The sequence below is a fragment of the Opisthocomus hoazin genome, chromosome 11 (genome assembly GCF_030867145.1).
Source record: "Opisthocomus hoazin isolate bOpiHoa1 chromosome 11, bOpiHoa1.hap1, whole genome shotgun sequence".
Classification (NCBI taxonomy): Eukaryota; Metazoa; Chordata; class Aves; order Opisthocomiformes; family Opisthocomidae; genus Opisthocomus; species Opisthocomus hoazin.
Genome location: NC_134424.1, coordinates 2612524 through 2635723, shown reverse-complemented (window position 1 = coordinate 2635723; position 23200 = coordinate 2612524). Strand labels below are relative to the sequence as shown.

At 47.9% G+C, this 23200-nt stretch overlaps 1 long non-coding RNA gene across 1 annotated transcript; it reads right to left on the bottom strand.

Moving 5' to 3' along the window:
- Positions 1–14420: 14420 nt before the first annotated feature.
- Positions 14421–17281, bottom strand: LOC142362689 (uncharacterized). Its single transcript, XR_012765224.1, has 3 exons — positions 17185–17281; positions 15615–15763; positions 14421–14479 (listed from the first exon to the last, which is right to left on the bottom strand). It is a non-coding gene; the product is annotated as an uncharacterized LOC142362689 (long non-coding RNA).
- Between the last annotated feature and the right edge of the window lie 5919 nt (positions 17282–23200).

The following is a 23200-nucleotide window of genomic DNA, read 5'->3' as shown; positions in this document are numbered from 1 at the left end:
CTTCCAGGGCTTAAATAGATATTGTCTAAATACGTATTCAGACAGCTAGGCATGTTTTTTTCAGAGTGTTTTTCAAATAATGTATTTTGTACATGTAATATTTTTTGACATTTAGTTAAACAAACTAGAATAGAGGCCAATTCATGTTGTCTTTGCCTAAATTTCTGAAAATTCAATTAGTTGATCTTTTATTACAAATACGGACATATAAACAATTTACTAATGGCTTTAGAAAATTGTAGTAGGATAGAAAATGGTATGCAGTCTCTCATTTATATTTTCTATTGTTTTGTTAAAGTATCTTACTGCCCATTCCATATTACGGAAGGCAAATCTTAGGCACAAAAGGCGTGAGACTGCTAAACCACCGCTGAATTCATTTCCGAAGAAGTCAGGTAAAATGTCATTCCATTGTTCTTTGGAAAATCATCCCCACAGCACCTGTAACATAAGGAAATGAAAAATGGAAGAGAGTATTAAACTAAACGGCTTTTAGAAAGATGGAGCGAAAGCGATACAAATGATGTATTGTGGGAGGTCAGCTAAATGCTGTGTTTGCTGTGCTTTCCTTATGTCTTGTTCTTTCCCTGGAGAAGTAGGGATCGAAATAAAGACAGGCCTGACTAGAGGTGTTTTCACTGACTTGCTCATTAGGGTCTCACGCTCAAATGGAAGAAGACTAGCCATTTTCTAAAATGCAAAATGGAATAATTCCCTTTTAATGTCCTATTTATTAGGAGCTGAAGAAGGCTTAGTTAGAGAAAAGAAGCCTTGTTTCCCCTGAGTGCATGGATTGCATCTAATTGTATTCAGCCCAGACCAGCCGCAACAGCGAGAGGAACGAGAATCAATATTGCAATGGAGACGCCTTCCCCATCACATTTCAGAGACGTTTACCGTTCGTAAGAACAAGATACTTTCTGCTAAGTAGTCTACAGACACAACAGGCAGCCAGGAACAGAGGTTTAGAAAGTTGATGATAATTCATAGGTTTCCGTGTCAGAAACGCTCCAAGTGCACTGCAGCTGACTCACTCCGTATCAAGCATTTCGTGCCTCGTGCTGGGACCTGCTGGAGTAACTGGTTTTAGCATAAATGGTTCAATGGCTTCATAGCGCATCTGCTCTCTTGCTGTTTTAAACCATTTTAGCTTTGGGAGCAGTTCTGCAACATTTCCCAATACAGCTTCAAAAAGCAGGGATATTTTTAAGGACGAGTTTCTTTCATTTTCAGATCTGGCTGTCGTTGGTAAGAGACCTTCTAGCTGCCTTAGAATAGGTCAGAACAGGACAAATTGTACGTGAACAGCTTTGCTGACTGTGAGGCATCTGGGGACTAATTTCCAAGGGAAATTCCACCTGGCAACTGCTGCCAAGAGTCTGGGTCCCTAAGTCCCTCAGAACACACAAGTGGGTTGGAAACAAGATTAAAATTGTAGCCCAATGTTGTTTAAATCTAGCTAGAATAATGCAGTTCTGCATTCCATAATCAGTTAAATGTATCCATTCTTCATTCATTGGCACTTACTTGGAAGCTGAGCAGTCACGGCACGCAAATAAACCCTGCACTTCACTCGAAACAATGGCTTGGCAGAAGTCTCGTTCAAACAAGAAAGCTGCTACACTGAACAGACCTGCTGTTAGTTATCCCTGACACATATTGTCTGTGACGTGCACATCGCAAACACTGCAGATCTCACAGCCACTCTTGACTAAATTAGATGGCAATGTTTATGATTTTGTTAATTACAAAAGAACTAAAGGATGCCGTTCAACGGAGACATTAATTTAAATGATTACCGTGCTTTCACAAAGTCATGCTCTCTGAAGCTGCTAGGCAAGCCTTCCTTTCCAGCTCCAGCTTTGTCCCGTGGAACACCTTTAGCAGCAGCCTGGAGGAGAGTCTTGTCAAGTTTGCAGATGGCATCAAATCGGTCAGTGATGTGCTTTGAATTCAGAGAGACCTGAACAGGCTAGAGGAACAGGCTGACCATCAACTTGCAAACACAACAAGAACACATGCGGAGCCCGGCGCCTGGGAAGGAACAAGCCCTTGGGTGCCTCAGGCTGGGGGCTGGCCGGGGGGGGAACAGCCCTGCTGGGGATGCCCTGGGGACACCTGCTCTAGGTGACCCTGCTTCGACAGGGGAGTTGGACTAGATGATCCACAGAGGTCCCTTCCAACCCCAACCATTCTGTGATTCTGTGGTTCTGTGAGGCTGCAAGCTGAGCCTGAGCCGGCAGCAGCCCTGGCAGTGATGGCCAGCAGCATCCTAAGCTGTATGGACACCAGAAGCACTCAATGGAAAGGCTCATGCTCCTTTATCCAGCGCTCCTCAGACCCCATCCAGAGTACTGCTTTATGGGAAGTACTTCTTTGTGGGAAGTTTCTGTTGTGAGTACTTACTCGGATTAGTTTCTGGAGCGAAGGCAGTCACAGGCAAAGAGATACAGACACATCTGTAACAGTTCTGTGGTGGTGGCTGGACTCCTTGAAGCTGTAAGCTGCAATCACTCAGACGAATAAGTGGTTTGGGGAACTGCCCAAGCAGGGAAATGAGCAGCTCACAGACAAGGTCCTGGGTGTGCAGAGTAGCGAACATGGAGATATCACCAGAATTTTTAAGCATATTCCTACCTGAGAAATACAGAAGAAAGCCAGCAGATGATTAGTGGGAGACAAAAGAAAGTGCATGCAAGAACACTGCTGTTGCAAAGGGTCGGCAGTTCTGTCGTTTGACCAGCCATATTCCTGAGCTGCCTGAATAAAAAGGATTGAGCCTGAAGACTGTACACAGGGCGACCATCTCAACTTTATGAAACAGAATCAAAGACAAAGAATCTGTTCAATTGACAAAATAATTAACTTATTAATAACCGCATGCATATAAGTTCAGGACTGAATGATATCAATTACATTTAATTAATGTCTGTGCAATGCTTTGAAGGCATAAAATGTCATGTAACTCTAAAGAATTGTTAGAATTAATCCTATTAATCCTTTTTTTAGGATTTATTAATCCTAAACCACTTTTTGGTGCATTAGCACACTGCTAACCATGAACATCTCCGTAGGCAAAGGCAGGTGGTACTCCAAAGTTATAGGGTGATTAGTAATTCTTCTATATGGAAAAGTAAATTTTTTCCTGAAATCAAATTCCACTTGCAACTGGCAGTAATAAGCAAATCAATATTGATGACATTTTAAAAATAACCATACTCTTTGTATCACTATTGATTCTAGCAGGACCGACTAAAGAAAGGATATACATAAATACACCAAAAAGAGAAGAGTTGGATATTAATGTCATCTTTCATCATCATAGGCACTAATATGGCTGGAAAGTATTGATTACCTTAAAAGCCCCTAATAACTAAAGAACTATTGGCTTAATATTTTCTCTAATCCTCCATGAAATTTTACAGTAAGTCCTGATGTATTTTCCGTTAAGGGTTTTAGGGCTGAACTATATCATGTACTTACCTGAAGTGTCAGCTCTAAGGCTTACACTGCCGTTGATGAGAACTATGTTAAAGGTGAGTAACAACTCCCAAGATTTAAGGATGGTTTCAGGGACCTGGGAAATAGATACATCTTCTAGTGCATATTATTCTATAACTTTTGTCTTTTAAATAATCTTTATAATTAGGGAATAATATAAATTTATTCAGTGGAAACATTGGTCTTGTTCATAATTACTCAACTATAGGTGTTCTGAAAATTCCCTCCTCACAGTACAAGCATCTCAAAAGCCACTTTTACTGCTTCTTATTTTCCTATCACTAATACACTCACAATCTAGTTTTCTACAACTCCAATGAGCTACATTTATCAAAGTTAAATAAGGGAACGGTGAAAGAAAACTTACCCAAACATCTGAACTCCTCAGATCCCATTAAAGCGAGTGGATGATTGTTATCATTATTATTTGTTGGTTGGTTGGTTTTGCATTCCTACTTTACTGAAGTGAAGGTCATCTGAAAGGTCCATTTACATCTTTACTTCCGCTGTGATCCGTCTCAGAGCATTACAGCCACCGTCGTACTAAGCCCTGCGTTGTCACGTAGCGAACAGGGAGACGCTCACCTTCGGTCCGCCTGGCTCCGGCTCAGCGGGGCCGGCTGGACGCAGCACGCAGCCTCGCCGGTGCAGCCCAGCGAACAGCCAGGCTCCGCGTCCCCGGCACCTCGGCCCTGCGGCGGAGAGAAGAACGCAAAGCAGCAAAGAGCCATTTTGGTGCAGCCTTCGCTTTCGGTGACCGTTTCAGCAGCGGACCCTGGTGCGAGCTCACCTGCTGTGCCCAGCTCACCAGAGAGCACCGACCTGGGCTGAAGCACCACGCAGCCCTTTAAGGGCGAGGGGCTTGCAGCCCCGCTCGGATGCTGCAGTGGAAGCGGCTGAGCCTGAGGCACCTTCGCACTATGAACCTCGCCTAGGTCCAAACTGTCGATGCAGAGAAAAGCTTTGCACACCCTCAGCAATTCCCCCAAGCCAACTCTATACATTTCAAGCGTATTTACAGAAATACCTTCAAGATACTGCTCCCTAACACCAGAATTACGAGAATGCCTCTTTGCTTTTTCAAAAAAGGATAAAAGACTTTTTGATTAAGAACTAGTCGAAAAAATAGCATGGGAGGAGAAGCAGAATTACCAACCCCCTTCTGCTTCACACCCTTACATCACTTGAACAGCGTAACGGGGCCTCGGCGGGTTAACACACATTTTCCAAGACCTCTTGTATAGTGAAGGTGATACATAATGCAACCCAGCAAAGAATAGACTTTATTTCCCTTGCCTCCAATAAAACTAAGGACATCTCTTGATCCCACAAGTTACATCTAATCCTTAGTGATTGGTTTTGGCTCAAGCCTAAGATCACTTATTTATGGAACTATATTATAGGAGCAGCCTCATTAAAACAAATGGACCGGCATGAGCGGCTTATTCACGGGCTTTTCTGCAGGCCCAGGGCCCAGCTCCTCAGAGCCATTTAAGCACCTCAGTCCTGCCAAAGCCCTGCATCCCCCCAGGCCTTGGCAGCCCGCAGGGGCCCCACCAGCATCGCCGGGCATCGCCGTGCCGGTGAGCACGGACGCGCTGCCGGCTCACAGCCCCGCTCACGCCGAGGTCAGCTGGCCCCACGGCTGTGCCCTTAGCAGAGCAGTCAGAGCACAGCACCTAATTATTTTAATGACTGGAAATGAACTGTGAATTTCTTAAGAGCCACTGAAGCACAACGTTTTCAGTCAATCTACCCACATTAATAACAGACCGTTAGAGATTGCCTATATCTTTAACATGATGCAGTACATCTGCTCTGTCTCCTAGTTAATATTAGGCTGAGTGTTAAAATATCAAACCTTGACTTGCAGCCTTCTGAGGAAATAAACGGAAAGGACAAAAATGAAAACTCCCACCGCACCTTATGCCCGAGCCGTGCTGAGCTGGGCTGCTTGCTCCCGTCGGGACACCCCCAGGAGCGACCGGCGAGCGACGAGGCGGGGACCGTCCCGAGCCACCCCGCTCCTCGCAGCTCCCGCCCTGCGCCCGCACGGCCCCGGGGTGCCCAGGCCGCTGCGGGATGCTCTGCGGCCACCGGCCCGGGGACGTCTCCGTGTCACCTCCAGACCCGCAGTTACTCCTCTACCCCAGTTTGGTTATTCCTGCTCTGACTGTGCTGTTCATTGCTGATTTGCTTTTTCTTTGCGTAGCCAAGGAAATGCAAATACGGAGTATAATCAGGAGGATGAGACACCACAGCCAGTGTTTGCCAAACAGTTTAGCGAGTGCGAGCACCTCCATTAGAGACAGGAGTTGAAGCACTTTAACAGACCGTTTTCAGGCAGTTGTGAGCATCCATGCAGAAAGAAATCCCTTAAAATCATGATTCATTTTTTAAAATGCTTCCTGAGCTTGAGGTCCTTAAAAATAAAAACGTCATTACTAATTCAGAGAAGTTTTCCTTCAGTCACAAATGCTAGCATGCAAGTTTGGCGCAGGCGACAGCATTTGGCCCCGTGCTGAGGTTCCCGAGGTGTCCCCGGAGTCCCCTGGCAGAGCAGCCCCCGACGAGGAGCCTCGCGCCGCCTCCCGAGAGCGGCCGCGGAGCCGGCCGGGGCCACTCACTGTGCTTGCTCCTCGGGGAGGAGGCAGAATGCATCTCAGATTGCAGATGGAGCAGAGATTAAACACAGCTTTTAATGGCTCTGCAAACACTTACATTTGAGAAAAACACCAGAGCATTAACTCGCTATTTACCACTAAATAAACTCCCTTTTTTTCCTTCCCCAACATGGCCTGCTCGCGTCCAGCCACAGCACTGCCTCTGTAGATGTCTCCCCACAACTCAGGCACTCTTGTAGTTCCTTACTTTATGAACATCCACACATTTTTGCTGTTGGACATCAAACGACCCAGGTTTCTCACAGCGTCTTCTGGGCTGATGCTCCTGACCGTGGGCGACGCCAACCACAGAAATTCTCCATCTCAGAGGTCGGGGTCCGCACGCCGCAGCCCAGCTCTAGGTCAATAATTAGCAAAGCGTTCAGGGGATCGAGCCATTCTTCTTCGCTGCTCCAGGAACCCCCTGAGGAGATCGCGTTCCTCAAAGACGCTCGTTACTGGCATGGATTCAGCACACTTCATCTCAAAGGCTCTGCCCGCTGCGGAGGCCACAGATGCTCGAATTTCAGGCTCGAGTGTGATCAGTTTGATGTTACACAGCGGTCTTTCTCCTCCCTGATTAGACGTCTGCTCAAACTCTTCTGGAGAGAATATTCAAAATGAAAAATCAGGAAGAAGGACATTTCTTCAATGCTAAGAATTTTTTCACGGGTCATCTGCCAGCACTCAGCACCCTCCCGCAGAGGCACAGCGGCCATGCAGGACCGCGTCCCCCCGTGAGCACAGAGCCCTCTGCAATTACACCAGCAGGAAAATCCACACGTGTGCTGACCACCTTGTAAAAACTGCCGGTTTTAAAAAACTGCCAGTTTTAACGAGAAAGCACCAGTGGCGAAAACCTCTGTTGAGATAGACTGCCCTTCTCCATGCCCGCCTACAGCTGTGCTGCCGCAGTGTCTGCTAGGACACCGGCATCAGGGCCCCATCCCTGCAGTCACCTTCTCTGAATTTTTAAATACCAAATAATTTAACATCATAGCTCTGTCATTGAAATAGTATTGTTTAGCTCACATCACTTTAATGGCTCTTATTACTTAACTTTAGGTTGGACGCACAGAGCTGATCGCAGAGCAGCGTGAGTCAGCCAGCCCATCCCCAGCTGCTGTGCCAGCGTCCCAGCTCCCCGGACTTGCCTCTTTGATGGAAATAATCATTGCTTACAGTCATCCACTGCACCCTCCGGGCTGCTAAGCACCCAGCTGACCCCTGTGGTGCAGCCAAAACCCCCCCCCCAGCTCGGGGCGAGAGCAATACTGGCTCCTCGCAGGTAAATGCCGCGCGCCGGGCAGGGAGGGCTGGCGAATTCCCCGGCCGTGCCCATCGCTCGCAGGGCATCGCTTCTCCCGAGCTGAGAAACTCAACAACCAAGATTAATTTCTCTTCAGCAATTTTCCTTTTGCCCATTACTGCGTGCACATTATAACTGTACATTTCTTTGTGACTTAGAAATAAAGAATTGTTTAGATGTTTATTAAACAACAGAGTTGAATGAAATTAGTCACATTTTGTTGTCTGGAGTATGAAAGTTAATTGGAAGACACAATGATTTACTAAAGTTTGAAATACCAAATGGGTTTTTGAGCAAGTTAATGACAACTAGAATCAGAATGTAACTGTGGAAAATGGAAATTTTATTTTAATTCCTACTGAAGTACTTTTGTAAATGAGCTTGCTCTCGACTCATTGTGAGAGGTTTATCACAGCTTGGTTGCCGTTACATATTTAAATGTTATCCAAGGGCACGTTAAATACGGCGACCGAATCACATTCATCATAGGACACTGGAATAGAAATTTGATTTTTGTAAATGAAACACAAGAGGGGAGGGAGAGTGGCAATGGGAGGAATCTCCTGGACAAAGAAGATGAAGAGCAGCAACTGCCTGGTAGCTGAGGAGCAGGGGTGGCGGGGGAGCCTCGCCGGGCCCCCCAGCCAACCCACCCCCCGCAGCTTTGCTCCCCGAAGCACACACGCAGCGGTTTTGAGAATGGAAACTCGAAATGTCAACACGGTCATTTGAGAAAAGCCAGCGTGGCATTTTCAGAGTATGTTTCCACCTCTGTCTTCCATGCCTGCACTGATTTCTGGTGCTGTGGGGGTTTTTTTTCGGTAGAGGAGGCACATCTGCAGAAAATGCCGGCGTGTGCATTCCCTAGAATAAAGACAAATAATCGGAAGGGATCCAAATTCTCTCAGCAACAGTGGAATAACTCCACAATAGCCCACAGAGCCCAATGAACATCGCACAAAGCGAAAACTGGATTTATACTGCACGCAGCGGAAAGGAAAGCACATGCCGTTAACAGGAAAGCTCAAACCAGCAGAAGAAGGCGGAAATGTTGCTTTCCCCACTGAAATGCTTTGTACCGTGATTGCGAAGAGCCCGAGGAGCACAAGCGAGGCAGCCACCAGATGGTGCAGGCAGCATCGCCGGGTCTGCTTGCTCCCCAGGCCGGCAGAGCCTCCCGTAAATCAGAAGCGGTGTTTGGTAAATGCTAGGGAAAGAGATGCTGTTTGTTTTCAGGATCCTAGGAGTATTTTCCAGCAGTGGAGCATAATGAAAAAGGAGAAAAAAAAAAGAAAAAGGGAAGGAAAGAAAATAACAGAGAAGTGTCCCTGTATAGTAACTGCTTGTGGCGCATCACACAGTGGGCTGGACGCAAAGCGGAGATGCTACGCTAACCATGCTTTGCCTCGGAGGACCTTCAAAGCCCACACTCATGTTATCCCAGTTCCCTTCTGAGGGCACAGAACTCAGCTCTCCTGACTCTTTTTTTTACCAGGGTAACACAGAATTTTTGCAAAGACATTTTTGTTGTTAGCAAGAGATGATCCAATTCCCCCATCACATCGTGCCAGGAAATATAATTGTTTCCCCAGCAACTTTCCATCCTCCTCCTCTACGATGGAAGAGCCAACCTCCTCTTCCTCCTCTTCCACCTCCTCCTCCTCGTCTCCCATGAAAGATGAGGCACCAGCTGGTGCTAAGAAAAAAAAAAGAAAATGCCCGTTTCCCTCTCTCTTCCTTCCCACTGTAACATTTATGAGTTTCAATTTTACTTGTGTTTTCTACCACCAGTTTGGAGCAACTCCTTGCTGGCCACGAGCGTGTTCCCTGCCCCGGGAGCTGGGGACCCTTGACTGCAAGGAGGTTAATCCAGTTTGCACAAGTTGAGGACCAGATCCTCTCAGCATTTTATTACAATCCTTTATTTCCCCTTTCATTTCTTTTTACGCCTCTCTCCCACTGATCTCTTAATCCTTGCGCTCAGCAGGTTGTTTATTGTTTATCTAAACATCTCCTACTGTTGCCTGATATTCCCTTCCAGCCCTCCTTCAACATTTGGCTTCTCCTGCCCTTTCTTAGCATAAACCACCCCAGGACTGAATTGCATTGCAGCCCTTTCAGCTTAACATCTGCTGATTTTTCTCCAGTTGCTCTTCCACACTGTACTGTCTTTCAAAACAATCCTGTAGCTCAAATATTTTGCTCCCCTAACAAACATGGGGCTCCCACAGAGCTCTGCGGAGAGAGTTTACTACAGGTTTAAAGATCACGCCTCTCCAGAAACATCAGCTCTTACACAACTGGCAATTAAAGCTATTAACCTCTTCTGGATTATTTTGTGTTCAGTCAGAAATAGATTGCTGTTGCAAGGGAATTATTCCTGAGATACTGCTTCTGCTCGTTCCTCCACAAGGACAGAGGGGAAAAAAAAAAAAAGAGATTATGCAATGCTGTAAGCTTAAAATATGTGGAAAAAGGAAAAATAACAAATTTGAAACATTTGCAAGTGAAAACATATCATGCAATTCAAATTCCTCTGGAATATACAAAACAGAGAAGTTGTCAAGCGTCAGTCCAAATTTCTCGTTACATTTCGTGTTTTTCACCCCCGCCTCCAAACCCCCCCCAAACTCGCCGTACCCACGGCAGCGGGCCGATGGGCGCCCGAGCGTGCATCCCCCTCCCACAGAGCCGGCTCCCTCCGCCGTGGACCGAAGGGTGGAATTACGGCTTCAGAGCACCCACGGGGTCCCCTCCTCGTAAAGGACAAATCGCCCTTGGATTGAAACGTGACACGGTCACGCCGTCGGACAGATAAGCCGTAATTTAAAGAGGTGTAATCTGGGGTGACAAGGGTTTACAGGGATCTAAATAATTCTTGAAATTGTATCTACTGCACATGAGAGTCCCCCCGTTAAAGCTGGTAACTGCCTGCCTTCCTTCGCTCTCTCTCCCATTAGTGCTGTAAATTTAATGATACTGCGAAGCTGCTCCATCAGTGCTTGGCTTGCTGTGAAGCAGGAATTCAGCAAAAGCTGGCTGCCACGCGGACTGTCTGAGCTAACAAACAGTATCCAAAGCCCCCTTGCTTTATCTTTGCAACACACCCTCCTCCTTGCTCAGATCTGCTTTTAACAGCTGCCAGCCCAACCGATACCGGTACCACTCCAGATACTTTATAGCTTCCTTTTGCTCATGAAATATCTCCGTGTTCACTCGATTTTCCTGATTATTTCTAATTGACCAAGACTAAACGGCAAAGACATAAGGCATTAAATGTTTTGGCCACTGCCTTTTGAAACCTTAGCATCTCTCCAACCACCATCTTTTGCTTAAGCACAAGGGAGCAGGTGGCAGCCGGCAGCTGAGCTGGGTGACAGCGGCAGAGAACACTGGGGGGAGAGCTGGAAGGGACGATAATCCAGCCCGAGGAGCTGAGCGAGACCTTCAGGCAGAGCTCGGCGCTCGGCACTGAAGCGCAGGAGCAGATCCGGGGCTCCCGAAAGGCCGTGGGAGCCTGCGGCAGGGCAGAGATGCTGCGCAGCTACCGACGGCGGCACGGGGTTTGTGACCAGCACGGCGAGGTGAACCGTGGGGGGCTGACTAGTTTCCTGCATGAATGTATTGACCTAGTTTTCTGGCAATTCCTGGATTTATGCTTATGAAAAAATATTTTACTGACTTTTCAGAATACGTAGTGGAGAAGGGAAATGGTGTTATAGGTATCTGGTAGGTCCTTTTTCAGTTGCAGCCATTTTAATAGAGTTTAGCAGTTTGTATATGAAATAAATGCAATAAGGCTGCTACAAAGCTCATGTATACACTCCTTATTAATTCCACAACACCTCCCATCCGTGCACCACTTAAGGTGAAAATGTATGCCTTCCCAGGCCTCCTAAATTATGTCTATTTTAAGAAATACTGAGGCACCGGGGCCGAGCAGTAGGCTTTGTCAGCACATTGATCGGGATTTGCGTGGAAGGGCAGTTTGCGTACAGTCGCGTTCCTCACAGCACGCCCCAGCGTTAACCACGGAGTGAATTCCCTTGCAATTTATAGCCCTGCTCTTTTCAATTTGCTCCGCTAAGTCATTCGGCTCCTGACAGCTCTCGACTCCGAACGCCGGATTGTTCAGCACAAAACAAAATGACATCGTCGCCCTAATCAATACGCGTACGTCTCCCAGGCCGCGTTCTCCAACGGGGGGTTTCTCCTCCGGGCTGCTCTGTGCCGCGGTGGCCGAGTGCCGGAGGCGGCTGCAGAGAGGGATGCCCAAGCGCAGCTGGCCCCCCCCATCAGCTGCCCCTCCGCACCCTCTGCAAGGGGCTGGAGCCATTCCACCATCAAACCTTCGTCAGAGCTCGGACTCCCATTACACCACAGATGAACCCATGAGATACATCCACTCCAGCTACCCCAAAGAGCGAGGAATATGCAAACATCCTTCTCTTCTTCACATACTGGATTTTACAGTCTTTTTTCCTCTCTTTCTTTCTTCTCACTTTCTGTTCTTTTCATTCCCCCTCGTCCTTTCCCACACTCCCTGTTCCACCGCCCTCGCCAGCCCACCAGCAGCAGGCTCTCGCTGTCTTCCCCCGTCCCACACCCCTCCTCTGCCCTGCCCCAGGGAGGCTCACGGAGGAGGGCTGGGGGATGCCAAGGAGGACCAAACCCAGCCCTCGTCATGCAGCCCGTGTCCCTGCAGCATACGACGAGCCCGCGGTCTGTTGGGGAAACCTGCCTCCACGACTCCCCTGGCACAGAAACAGAAGTACTGCCGCAGCTCTCATCCCTCACACACAGCTCCCTCGGGTAAAGCAACGCTGGCCAGGAGGTCCCGCTCCTCCAGCCAGCCGCTCAGTTTGTTCCCTATCATTTGAACCGCCGCTGGTGACTGGTTTGGGTGAAGAACCCTCAGAAACCGAAAAAACTCATAATAAGAGTCAGATTGGGTAAAACAAAACACACACGGAGCACTCTTGGAAACTCAACTTCTCAGCTGTGGAAATCCCACTGCTGCAACGGGAGCAAAGGGCTGCTTCTCCCGTGGGTCGGGGTCTGCGGCCGGCACGAGAAGAGACGGCAGCAAAGGGGGGATCCAAGCCGTGGAGCAGCTCAGAGCACCCCCCGCGCAGGGAACGCAGCGCAAAGCCCTGCCTTCCCACTGATGGGAGCAAAAGCAAAGGCAGGCTCGCCGTCAGCACTGCACGTCGGCAGGGCAGCGCAGGACCAGGAGGATCAGAAAGAAATGCCCTGCAGCGTTTTCATCGCAGCGTCTGGAGCCTTGCTGCCCATCACGGTGGAAGGGATGCCAACCTCTGTGAAAGCACAGGGGAAGCTGCCTTCCTGTTTCTCCAAAGTAACCTGTAAAAACCACCTTACGGATTACTCCTTTCGCAGGGACGGCTCCACCCAGAACGTAATACTCACAGTTGCCATCCACCATGGACAGAATTAGCAGTCACGCCTTCGCCACTACACAGCAAGCTTCAGAAGAATGAAAAAGCCAGCGAAGCCAGATGAATACACGTTAGCAATACGCTGACAGCACCTGGTCATCCCTGGGAAAACCCTGCCACGTTTTTGCCTGAACGGGTTCCGCTAACGAGGTTAACCAGCATCCCAGAAATACCACACAGGTGTTCTGTGGCATTAGACTGTAACGTATTGATTTAAAAACCCCAGTGCCTCTGTGGCAGGAGCAGCCGTTTCAGCGATGTATTTAAATATTGGGAGATTGCTGCCAGTCTTTCCCTTCACGCAGCGTAGTGCCGCACGGGGTGGGTCAGACTCCGTTTTTAAATATTTACAAGAAATCCGCTGTCTTCTTGCTTGGAGACTGCAAGGCAACCCGAAAGCTGAGAGAAATATGATATCCCTCTCCCCATCTTTCCTGACTGCAAGATCCAAATGTGCTTTCAGCCTTGGTCAGCTTTCCCCTGATCCTTCCGCGCCGCGTCTGAGGGTTTAGATTGCCGGTCATTAGCACAGGACCAGAGACTGAGACAAAGTCTCCTTCCCCTCTACACTGCCCTAGTGAGGCCTCATCTAGAGTACTGTGTCCAGTTCTGGGCTCCCCAGTTCAAGAAAGATGAGGAGCTACTGGAGAGAGTCCAGCGGAGGGCTACGAGGATGATGAGGGGACTGCAACATCTCCCCTACGAGGAGAGGCTGAGGGAGCTGGGCTTGTTCAGCCTGAAGAAGAGAAGGCTGTGAGGGGACCTAATAAATGCTTATAAATATCTGGAGGGTGGGGGTCAGGAGGATGGGGCCAAGCTCTTTTCAGTGGTGCCCAGGGACAGGACAAGGGGCAATGGGCACAAACTGAGGCACAGGAAGTTCCGTCTGAACATGAGGAAGAACTTCTTCCCTCTGAGGGTGATGGAGCACTGGAACAGGCTGCCCAGGGAGGCTGTGGAGTCTCCTTCTCTGGAGATATTCAAGACTCACCTGGACAAGGTCCTGTGCAGCCTGCTGTAGGTGACCCTGCTTCGGCAGGGGGGTTGGACTAGATGACCCACAGAGGTCCCTTCCAACCCCTACTATTCTGTGATTCTGTGAAAGTCAGGTTTTTGGTTTCCAAGTCCCTGATCCTCTGACTGTCGGAGTGAGTCTCCCACGAGCTGCTCCAAGCGGAGCAACTGCCGAGAGCCCCGTGACCGGCTCCCACCGCGGCTGCTCAGCCATACACACGTCGACAAACGGGCAGCTCGTGTTTTCAGCGTGGCACAGGCTGGGTCCGTCGATCGCTCGGGGAACCTCCGCTGGTTTCGGTATGAGCAGGACTTCCAGCCGCCCCTGCGGAGCTGCAGAGGGGCACTGGAAGGAGCAGGTCTGAAAATCCATCCTGTGAGCGCGACGGTGCAAAATGTGCCAGCACCGCGTCATTAATATCAGCCATCACCAAACACAGAGGACTCCACTTCCAGATGAGATCTGGAGGTAACTGCTTGTCAATCTACCTTCGAGGCCATGCATTTGCTGGTGGGTTTGTGTAAATCCTCATCTGTGGAGGCATAAAAAGAATACGTGCTTCGTACCAACACAGCCCGTGGGTGCTCTTTATAAGCTGAAGTAAAAACCATCTGAAGAGCAGATAGAGCTGGGCATTTACAAACCGAAAACAGGCATTTCTTTAAAACTAGATGAAAACAACATCTAATTTAGTTCAAAGGTTGAAATGAGCCATTAAGAAATCAAGGTTCATCTAAATACCTGCTTGTCATGTCTATTTAATTTTTTTCATTTCCATTTCCATTTGGATTGTGTTCTGCATTTACACGACGACCACGGCTTGTCCTGAAGTGTCTGACCATGGAGAAGGATTTTATAGTATTTCTAAACGCAGAATTAAAAATAGATGCAAAAAAACACCCAAAAGGCTGTTCTAAAGAATTATTAGCCAGTCCCTGAGTGGGAACCAGGGTGTTTGGCACGAAGAGTATGTAAAAGCAGGGTAGGCAGCAGAGCAGCAACAGGGCAACACATTACAAATACATGAGTTGTAACTCCCCCCCACTACTTGAAGGCAGTTTGGTAGAACTCACTACATAAGAAATCACCATTTTCCTTCTTTTTCTTCAAACCAGGACAAAAGGGTGGAAAGCATCGCTCCTTCGGAGAGCAGCATCCCACCAGCTCCGTGCCATCGGGCTGGCCCTCACCCATCTCTGCTCTCCTCTGCGTCTGGAGGGTTGGCGTATGCGACCCAGGAGAACTTCTAGGGCTGGGAGGTATGAACCACTTCACTAATACCAGGTCAGCTGCAACCAGTATTTTAGAAGTAGCTAATTAACAAACCTCTGATAAACCTAATGTGAGCAGATACGTGATGTTTGCAGTTACTCTGCGTGCAGGTTCCAGACTGCAGCTCTAAATAAGTTTTCCACGGTCCCTGAAAAATTCATATGCTTCATTACTCTACTCATTACTTATTAATTACTCTTATTCTGAATTCTGGATCACCACAATTTCCTCACTCACAAGTCTAATTTTACTCCTCTCTCTCTTATTAAAACGTAGTCAGGAACCCAACTATGTGCCGCCTCTGACTGGTTTCCCCTTTGGGCAGTGAGCGTGGGTTTGGTTCAATGTCTGAGATGACGGAAGGGCAACAGAATATGAAGACTCCTGTATCATACTTGCAGTTTCGTTTCTGGCTGACAGATGTTTTTTCCAAGCCAGCAGTCCTCTCTGTGACCGGGTTTCCCCCACATCAGGTACTGACGTAGCCCCAGCAGTAGCAAATACGAGACCCTCGCAGTCTTCAATATTTTCTCTTTGGAAACTCCTGCCCAGGAAGGTTGGTTGTCAGTCGAGGCCCCGAAATGCAAAGAGATCAAGATCTGGCAGTGCCTGACCATGCAGAGAAACTGTTTTCTCAGTACAAGTGACACCTTAAACACCAGGACACTTTTTCTGCACAGATGCAGAATTCCAGAGAGGTTTCTGCGTCCACGGTCCCGGTGCTGGTTCAGCGTCTGGCTGCAACTCCCTGATCTTCCTAACAGCTGTGGCCAGAGCTACCTTGGCAGGTTTGCCATCCTAGCTGTCTCAATTAGCGGCATGAAAATTCATCCTACTAACTGGATTCATTATGAAAACAAGTTATTACACGAAGATTCAAATAATTTGACCATAAAAAAAACCCAACATCTCTTTCTTAAGCGTCGTTTGGACAGATGGCTTTTCGCTCTATGAAAGGTTTGGTTTTTTCAACACAAGCTGCCTCTCCAGCGGAGAGGAGGTGGGGTAATCATCCCCTAATTAGTGCTCCAGCAGCTGAAAGCACATCCTTTGAGTGGAAGGTATTACATGTAGCTTTCTTACATGAAATTCGGACGTAAAAAAGAAATCATAAAACCACTACTGTTTTGGATAACGTCAGGCAAATTTGTATTCAAGAAAATACTACAACTGGGGTTCTGATTCTTCCCCATTTTACACCATCTTCCAAGAAAAACCTGAATAAAGGCTACTCAGGAGTCCAGAGTCTATTTTCTCAGGAGGTGAACTACATATATCCAAAGAATAAAGTGACAATTCCTTCATGTTTCTGAGTTATGGATTAGAAAAATGGTCTCAGCAACACTGATCAATGGGAACTTCAAAGAGAAATGTGGACCATCTATTACATTTTCTCCCAATTACCATCCTTCTGCTGAGAACTGCATTTTGTGTGCCTCCTAGGCTTAAAAAAAAAGGGAGGAGGATTGAAAAAAAAAAAAAGCTCATAAGAGAGTTTTACCTTTTTATTTCTGAATCTAAAAACCATAATGCTAGTTCAGTCAGCAGTAAATTCTGAACTGCTAGAGCAGGTGGCACTAGTTTGATGGTCTCTACAAAATCACAAGCATTTTTTTTTTTCACTTTGTAGCCAATGCAAGTAAAGGAAAAAGGCAATAAAATATATTTTTTGGTTGACTCACTGCCCCAAAAAAAGTTTAATTGGCTAAACATTTGAAAAACTTATTTCAAGGTGACTTCGAAGCTTTTGTCCTGCCTGGTTAGGTTTTTCAGGCCTTCAAAGCCTCCAGGATGGCATTTTTTAGCTAACGGCGAAATGAAAGCATCACTTGGAAAACCAAAGTCAGAAACATCTCTTAAAGTTGTACTTTTTTTCTGGTAATTTTCTTTCCTTTTTGTTCACAGCCATTTGACAAATTTTATCTAAATTCATTAATCGTTTCCAGTAAGCTGAAAATAATTTACCTTATTTTCCTGTGTGAACTTTAGCTCTTCGTGGTGTTATTTCAATCTCATGAGCTCCCAGGACGTGTTTTTGGAGAGGAAAGGGGAGCCGATTGCTTCCCCCATCTTTTCTACTGGAAACCACAGATAAATGCGATTCTTTCATTCGCTCCTTAAGGTGAGTTGTCTCTCCTTCCACAACCAAAGGTTTCATCACATTGGAGAATCACACCTAAAGGCAGAAAAACACTGTAAAGCAGGAAAAAATAACAGCGTCCCCTCCTGAGCTGTTGGTACTTTTCCACAGTGATTTTTTTTTTCACCTGCAGCCCATCAAGTGCCCAGCAGCTCCCGTTGCTCCCGACTGCCCTGCTGCAGAGCGAGCATTCTCCGGCCGGTAATTTCTGCCTGCGCAGAACGTGTCAGACGCTGGCTGTTTGGGGAGGCAGAGGCTATCAGCGCTGCAGAAGCACTCTCAGCAGCAGCAGGACCTGGCCTTTAAACCCTTTGCTCCAGGTTGCAGAGTATTTACACAAGCAAAATAGCAAATTATCCGTGCTTTGTCTCCAACACTTGGCTGATACCGGCACGCCATGTGTGTCCAGGGGCATCTGCCTCCCGCCCCGCCACTGGAATTAACGGGGGCTGCTGGAAGGAGCCCGTACCCCTCTGCGGCTAGCTTGGTTCAACCACCAACAGCACAGAGTTAAATGATGTGATCTTTAAAGATCATTAACAAGTCCTCATTCTCATTTCAGCATAACTGTGAAATCGCCCCTGTGGTTATCCAGAATTAGACGTGGCTTTATTCTGCAGGGCACGGATAACAATAGACTGTATTCAGGAAATCATGTAACAATTATCTCTAAAATTAGTCTGCACACAGGGGACCGGTGAGCTGGGTTGGAAAAAATTTCATTTTTAACTCCCACTCCAAATCCTGCCTCCTTAACCCACACCACCTTGACATCTCTCCTGTCATGATTTATTTGCGTGACATGTCGTTCTCACACAGTTCCACGCCTCCCAAAACCCAAAGAGATCGAAAGCCCCGAATCCTGCGCGAAGGCCGTTGTAGAGAGATCCGCTTGGCAGTGCCAGGCGTCCGCACCGGTGTCGGACAAAGCAGGGTTTGCCCATGGGTGCCACGCAGCGGGTACCCAATCCCATCGGTGCGGCTCGCACACGGGTGCCTTGGCTGGAAGGCACACCCAGCTACAGCTGCCCCTTGCAGCAAGGTCTACCCCAGCCTGAAGGATTCAGCCAGGTTAAAGACCAAGTAGACTTCAGCTTCTCCTGTGTCCCTAACTAGGTGCAACAAACGCGCAGGTCTGGTCACCTCCATCCAATTCACCCACCTACTGACTGAGGTGGAGAATGAGGGTCCATCTTTGTCCTGTGCAGCCTGCTCTAGGTGACCCTGCTTTGGCAGGGGGTTGGACTGGATGACCCTCAGAGGTCCCTTCCACCCCCCACCATGCTGGGATTCTGTGATCTTTCAGACTAGCTGACGAGAAGGGAAGGAGATGAACTTTCGGGGACGCTGTAGACTGCTTTTGCGTCAGTGAAATTCTGTGTGGGTTTAAAGTAAAGCAAGTGCTTTGCTGGATCAGGGTCAGAGTGCTCAGCCTTGTGCCTGTATGAGTAAGAACAACATAAATTTTCACTCAAGAATAAAAACAGCCAAGTGCTTACTTTTTCACAGCACATCCAGGCAACTGAGCTCTCTCTGGAAGAGACGTAACTCTCCATGGATGCAGTGTCCTACACTTAATGCCCTATTTCTCAGCATTTCTCAACCCCTTGTATATCGCTAAGCACAAAACTTCAAGCAAAACTGGGTGTTCAGTGCATGCTCTGACTGTGCACCTTCACACAGGCAGAAAGAGCAGATTCCTTTTTGGCAGCCACAGAAAGCGGAGACGACAGAAAGTTTGGTCACTCACTGAAAATGACTCCTCTCTGCTGAAATACTTCCAAAACAGAGGCAGCAAGACCTGGAATATTTGCATGAGTGAACCTGTAACTTTAACTGTAGCTGATCAATGGTTCTGATTTGAAAATCACAGAATCACAGCATGGAAGAGACCTCTGTGGGTCACCCAGCCCAACCCCCTGCCCAAGCAGGGTCACCCAGAGCAGGCTGCACAGCACCGCGTCCAGGCAGGGCTGGAATATCTCCAGAGAAGGAGACTCCACAGCCTCCCTGGGCAGCCTGGGCCAGGGCTCCGTCACCCTCAGAGGGAAGAAGTTCTTCCTCATGTTCAGCTGGAGTTTCCTCTGCTTCAGTTTGTGCCCATTGCCCCTTGTCCTGTCGCTGGGCACCACTGGAAAGAGTCTGGTCCCGTCCTCCTGACCCCCACCCTGCAGATATTTGTAAGCATTTCATTTAAAGGAACAAAACTGCTCCTGGAGGAGCAAGGAACAAACCTGCTGCAAGGTGGACTGTTTTGCCCAGGTGAAAAGCTGTACAGCATCCACGGTGGCTGGGTTTGAGCTGGACCTTGGCCAGTATCAGAGCAACATCTTTTCCTTCTAGGGACATATTCCCCTGGAAAAAGTCAAAGCAGTAAGTGTGAGCGTTTCACATAATTAAATGACTTAGTACTATTGATTTTAAAAATTAGTATTTTGTTGAACAAAACTAGTTAGATGCCAAAAATATAGCTGCTTTCTTAGGATCTAGATTTGATGTTAATGCAAATAATAATATAGGTTTGCATTTGCAGCACCTGACGTGGACTTCAGCACGTCTGCTCTGGACCAAACATACCCAGAACACAGCTTTAATGCTCTGGGCCCATCGAAGTGAAAGCAGCCTTGTTAACCGCAGCGACACAAACCTGTCATTCACGTGCACCGTCACATTAACGATAACCCCACTCGAAAATTGCATCTGGGCTGGACGGCTGCCGATGCGGAAAGCAGCTCTGCATCCGGAGGGTAACGGGTTTACTTCTGGAAATCAGAAAAAAATACAGGTTCGTATTTCATTCCGCAGCAAGGGAGGTTATTTGTGGGGTTTTTAAGGGGAAAGACGACAGCCTGGAATCTCCCCAGCGGGGTTTGCAGCGTCAGCGTTCCCAGCGCGCTGAGCTGGGTGAGGCCCTGACCAGTGCCGGAGGCTGTAACCTCCCAGGAAAACTTCCAAGCGCTGCTTTCACCGATTCAGCCATTTCTCAACCTTGAGTAAAGGGGCATAATTCTCCACAAGACCGTTATTCGGACAAACGGCAGTGTGGCAGTGCAGGGAGCCCAGCAGTGTCACGGCAGAGCAGGAGGTCCGGGCAGCTGAGGAAAGAATAGGACGGAGCCACTAAAAGACAATACACCCAACAGCATCTGCGCTACGGATCCCTTCCAAGAAGAGAAAGCTGATTTGGTCATTTAGTTATTTACATTCTGCCATTCCAAGTCCTTTTTGCTATTTCTAATTGCACAAAGCATTATTCTGCTCCTTCCAAAACACTCTTTATATGGAAACCGCTGATGAAGCACCATGGAGGTAATGGCATTCCAGCAGGTCTGGAGCAGTCCCTGCACACAGACGGTCCATGTCTTCTACCTCTGAGCCACTGCCAGCAAACAAGAAGGTGGGAAGAGCCTGCTGGGCCCATCCTCCCTGTCTCCTGATGGCACAGGAGCCTCTGAGGATATTGGTGAATTATAACCTGCCTGTGCTACCCCCGAGCCTGAAGCTCCAGCTGCAGGTTGTGGCTTATGGCAAGGTTCTTTGGCTCTGTGGGCACAATCGGAGACTGCAGACCCTCAGCACCCAACGTCTGACCACAACAAAACGAGGCAAAGCTCAGCCCTAAACCCAGGAACCTGAAGCAACCATCTCTGTGACGTTCAAGACGCCAGCAGCCACCCTGGCACAGCCTGCGCCGAGGCTTTGTGCCGACCGTGGTGCCGCGCCTGGCCGGCGTTACCTGCTTACCTCGGAACTCGTCTCTGAAACCAAGATGTTCTCTTGTAATTTCCAGCCAGGAAAATCCATTCCTCCCAGGCTCCTGGCTGCTTTTCACATCAAATAAGCCTCTTGCAAACAGGCTTAACTTTCTGACACCTCTCTTTAGCTTAACAGATAGAACTCCATCAAATAGGGGGTTAAAAAATTGTTTTGTGGGCAATTAGTCTGCAAGAATCATTACTTAGAGAGTCCTTACCACGGAAAAACATTTCAGATATTTTAATCTCAGCCTTGTTAACACTGAATATGACAAACGGCTGAAAAGAACCTTGCTTCCCCGTCCCCGTGTGCATCTCCCGTGGCTCCTGCAGCATAATCAGGCAGTTGTGGGTTTGTGACACATGCCATTTGCTCACTGTTTGGGTGTCTATGCTAAACAGCATCAGTCTGCACAAGCTGAATTTTTACCTGTCAGCTGCCACAACAGGTCCCAGGCTTGGGCATTTTTCTCATGGAAAACCAGGTTGTCAAGGAAATGAATGTTTATACAGAACATCAGATTTATCATTGGAGTAAATCAGATGATGTTTGGGAAAAAAATAGTAGTGGAAGTTACCTCCAGCCACAACAATTTAATAGCTCACTCCTTCTTCCCACAGTACCTGAGAAAGCCCTTCCTGCAAGGGGTCTCCCTGGGAGCTCCACTCGCCCGAGGAGCCGAGGAAGGAGCAGCAACACAGCAAGGACCTGAGAGCCCGGAGGAGAGGACGAGGTTGGTGCTGCCGATGGACAGCCTGGCCCATCTGGCAGCTTAGAGGTGAGGACAGGCTGGAGACCTGCCCTTACCTAGACGTTCATCACAGCTTTCAAGGTCAAATTGGGCAGCTGCCAGGAGATGAATTTGGAAGTTCACGGTGCAGACAATCAGCAGAAGCGGGTTTTTGGTCACCTTAAGATGCCCTTTATTAAGAAGGCACAGTTGCACAGCAGAGTTCTCACTTCCCAGATCCCAGGCTGATACCACGCGGTCGTATCGTTGGCTTTGCTCTTTAATCATGCCAGATACACAGCTCCCACAGATGTCAGCACAGGTTTTGCATTCTTGCAAAATCAGCATCTTGTTCACAGCAAAATCCCACACTCAGCTTTAGTGGGAATTGGGTGGCAAAAACCCACTGAGAAGTCCCAGGCAAGTCTCCTTTTTGACCTGACTTAAAATCAAAAATGCAATAAAAAAGACTCAGCAGAGATCTGAGAAAATGCTGTGTGACTGCATAGCAGCAAACGGTAGGCTTGCTTTTGTGACGAGGTCTTTGTATATGCACATATGTGTATATAAATATACTTTTAAAAATTAAAGATTCATGTATGGACTGATAACAAAGACTTCCTACATGTCCATGTTGCAACCCTACACACAAACACAAGGCTTTTGAATTTGGGTTATAAACATTGAAGAGGAAATGTTTACATCCATGCATCTTCCTCTGAACCTGTTTTGGAACATCTGTTTTAACGTTCTGACCATGGAGCACTGGCTCCGTGAAAATAAAAGCAGTTTACTGGATAGCGAGCTATCATCTGCCTGTGTGTGCTCCTGGATAAAATAAGGTTATCTCAGGCAGCACCGCCTCGCTAGCCTTGACTGACTCCAGCGAAAGAGAATGAGAATTTCTTTAATTAAGGTTATCAAGTTACCTTGCACTGCCTGGCTTTCACTGCAGAAAAGATGTGGTTCTCACAGGTCAGTTAATATACAGGATCCTCAGGGCAATGCTCATGTACCCATAGCCAGACTTCTCCTTTTTTTGAGCGACACCAAAGGTTTGACCTGCGATGACTTCAGCGTTTCCCTTCCAGTGCCTTTTGGGTGCGGGGTTCCATCCAAGAGAGTGAGAAGGAGGATGCTCTGCTGCATTTCTCTCCCCCTGGAAGCTGTAGCAGCATTGCCAGCCCCTTACCATGACACCCTTGGGCAAGCACGGGTCTTCTGGGACACGGGAGCATCAGGGAGCAATGCAGGGGCAGGAACGCAAACTGGCAACTCCCCAGGAGAGCGGAGAAGGAGTTTTTCCCTTTTACATTTTTGTACTTAGTAAGATACAGGCCTATTCTTGGAAAACA